We start from the raw sequence: 3,578 nt of genomic DNA, 5'->3' as shown, positions 1-3,578 counted from the left end.
GACGGCCTCGACAGTGTCGTACGGTGGCGAAAGGAGGGACGTCCGCACTTTAAGAGCCGTGCGGACGTCCGCACCTGATAGCGATCGTACATATATATATATATATATATAGTGTGGGACACCGCTTTGAAATTAAGGTGTAGTGCTCCTCATTTCACTCACTTTCAAGTCATTTTTTCACATCTCTACCGTTCAGTGTCTAGAACATAATATGTAGATCATTTATGCAAAGTTTTATCTAATTTGGAGATCATTTGAGCTTCCGTAATTGTGATTTACACGAACGGTTCCGTTTGAACATATTTTTTTCAATTGATTCATTTAATCTAATTCGATGAGGAACACCACACTTTAATTTCAGAGGCCATGAAACTATATTCCTTCGTTAATTGGTGATCGGTCTTTCCCTATATGAGCATGCCTTTCAAGAGAAGAACAATTACGTACAAGGTGACCGACCTAGCTCTCATTTCTGCCATGGGCATTGCACAAGATGAGAAACATTACAGATAGCTTGCAAGGAGAAAAGCCCTATAACAATGTCGACGGCGACTGCATATATATGTATATTGCTTGTCTAATTTGTGGTTATGCCATAAAGTTGATCGTAATGTATAGTAGGGCAATCATAGAGAGTGGTCTTCTTTCAAATTAAATCTATTTTTATTGTTCTTTTACAGAAAAAATGAGATTTGAAGATGCGCGAGTGATGAGAAATTCCTTCTTCCAGCAAATGGAGTGGTCGTGTTGAAACCAAAAAAATATCATCACCGTTTCAAAAATTATATGGTGATCAATTTATGGGTATTCCAAAATAAATGGAAAAAGAAGTTGTTAGCTGTTTTGACTGAGTTCAAACAGAAAGCAAAGAAGATATACTCATTCAAATTAGCGATGAAATATTCCAAACTAAAACAAGCGAGGATATATATTGCTATTAAAATTTGACATGCAATTGAAGATAAAAATTCTAATTCACAATCCAAATTCATTCGATTCTGAAGATAATATTCTTGGATACTTTTCATGTCCTACATATGTGGAAGACCAAGTTTGAATATTAACAAAAGCCTCAGAGGTCAAAGAAGAAGATACAAATACTGCTATAATCTTTCCGATTCAAATGGATAAAGGATCAGCACCTCAGTTTGAATTTGAATTGATAGGTATCTTCATCAAACTAATCTGCTGTGCCTATAAAAAGGTAAGCTCTCTGTAACAAAAGAGGGCGACAGAAGAAGGCAAGTCGACGCAGAGAGGGCAGCAACGTAGAGAAGAAAGAGAGGAGCGACCAAAGGAAGGCAGAAGCAAGAAGAAGCAGGCAGAAGCAAAAGGAAGAGATCGACAACAACAAAGAAGAAGAAGAAGCACAGGTGGAAAGGTAAAGAACTACTCCAGCCAGCTTCATTTCGCTTCACTTCTGAGTCTGTCCTCTCATCAAATCCCACACCAACATGCTCAAATGCCAGAAGCCTCGTTTACGGTACCTTTGTTATCACTGAGAGTAAATGCTGCAACAAAGCTCGCCTGGAGAAGCTTCACATGCAATCTTCGAACCGGTGCCTCAAAAGGCTCTTCACTGCATTAAAGACGTCACTGTCATGCATCAAAGAAGTGACTCCTCAAGTCTACAACAAATAAAAGCAGTGAAGACGAAGTCTGATACCTCAATGAAGCTGCCATCAAATGCCGCAACTAAAGAAGAAAGGAACAAGTCACGGCAATCCCAAAAGATGCGTCAAAGTTCCAGCTTTTAGTAATTGGCGTCTGCAAGGCCACATCAACAAGTCTACAACCAGCTCCATGACCACCACCCGAAGAAGCCTGCAGCCACCTACTCCCTTCACTCATTGCGACAAAGCACATGGCCTTGCACTCCTCGCATAACAACCCACACGAAGGAAAAGAGAACAAACATTCCAACACAAGTTCCAAGCTGACATGTCAACTATGAAGAGCAGGAACTTACCCTTGACGTTTTGAAGTATTCTCACAAGCAATGAAGAAGGAGAATAGTTCTTGCAATCTGCAAACAACAGGGAGGAGGCAGTTAATACAAAAGTCTGAAGCCGATAGAGGAACAGGAGCATATACATCCCTTCTATGACACTCCTGCCGGCGCTCAATTCATACCTGCATAGAAAGATGGCGAATTTGAGCTGTTTGTTGAAGCAGAGAAGACATCCGGTGTTGACGGGTGGGAATCAAACGACAAAGACAAAGAAGACCACGTCCAGGAGCTTATAGCTCTCTTCTTAATCACAACAAAAGCATGGCAATCAAAATTCCAATAAACGTCAAATGAAGCAAACGGTGGAGTGGAAATAATGAACTTGTTTAATCAAATTGATAACTGAAACAGGTGTTAATGTATTGCCAAAGAGACAAACTCTTCAATTAAACATGTGAGGTCTATACCAAATGGTGGCCATGAATAAAAAATAATTGATGCTTACCAAGAGGCTCAGACACAAACACCAAAATGAAGTCTCAGTAAAGAGCAAGTCTAACAGCTTCTTTATATTTTCTACATAATAGAGAAGCAAAATTCAAAATCTCTAAAAATTTTGTATACCAAATCTAACAGTTTCCCTATTTTAAAGATTCAAATATTTATTACAATAACAATTCTCATTTATTACAATATAATAATAAGTATAAAAATATAAAAGATTATTTTTTTAGAATAAATTATGTTTTCTTTCTTATCTTTGAGCCTTGGAGAATCACTACTACAGATTTGTCAACACACATCGGTGTTCCACCGTTATGTGACTACAGGTTTTCTGTTGTATATCTCGGGCTTGTCTGATTGAATCTTCAGACAAGTGTGAAAATCACCGTTGTGTGATCACAGTTTGCTCAACAGTTCAATACTTTCGTTGTATAAGTCGCTGCACAGATCGTTGCCATGCGTAGCATGCGCGGCATCGACAAGTCCACTCAGACAACAAACAATAAAACATTTTCGTTGTATTTTTACCCTCTCTGACAACTGTTGGTTTTCATTTCTACCGTTGTGTGTTTTTCAATAAGCTACAATGGTTTATTCCCTATCTTTACTGTTGTGTGACGTTAAATAACCTACAACTGAAATATTTGGACCGTTGTATCACACAATAAATATAGCATTTTGCTTTCTTGTTTGATGAGAATCATACAACAGTTGCATTTTCATGTGGACAGACTTTGTTGTCCAAGTTTTACACACACAAGCATCACAAAAGAAACTACTGCACAAATTGACTGATACCATAAAACATTGCATTTTAGCTTCCATATATATCATTCAAGCTTCCATAAAAAACATTACAGCTTAATAATAAACTGAAAACAAGCAACTAGTTAAGCTCCTAGATAGTTCCAACATGAGAAATGCACAAAGTACATACTACCATATAGCTGTTCCGAATATATAGAAACTTCAAGTTCAAAAGCAAAGTACTACCACATACATATAGAAAGCACCAAGTTGACCAAAAACAGGCCAGATCATGCACCCTACAGGTATTTGCTGATAACAAACTTTGCCCACTCATTCCTTAACACATCCAAATCATCTTGGTGTAGACAAGTTT

At 38.0% G+C, this 3,578-nt stretch overlaps 1 non-coding gene across 1 annotated transcript; it reads right to left on the bottom strand.

The window, feature by feature from the left end:
- Positions 1–1,409: 1,409 nt before the first annotated feature.
- Positions 1,410–1,917, bottom strand: LOC101308003. The gene is made up of 2 exons (XR_184929.1): positions 1,667–1,917; positions 1,410–1,579 (listed from the first exon to the last, which is right to left on the bottom strand). It is a non-coding gene; the product is annotated as an uncharacterized LOC101308003 (transcript).
- Between the last annotated feature and the right edge of the window lie 1,661 nt (positions 1,918–3,578).

This window comes from Fragaria vesca, linkage group LG6, assembly GCF_000184155.1.
Source record: "Fragaria vesca subsp. vesca linkage group LG6, FraVesHawaii_1.0, whole genome shotgun sequence".
Taxonomy (NCBI): domain Eukaryota; kingdom Viridiplantae; phylum Streptophyta; class Magnoliopsida; order Rosales; family Rosaceae; genus Fragaria; species Fragaria vesca.
Note: the sequence above shows the minus strand (reverse complement) of the source record. Positions and strands in the feature narration are given on the sequence as shown.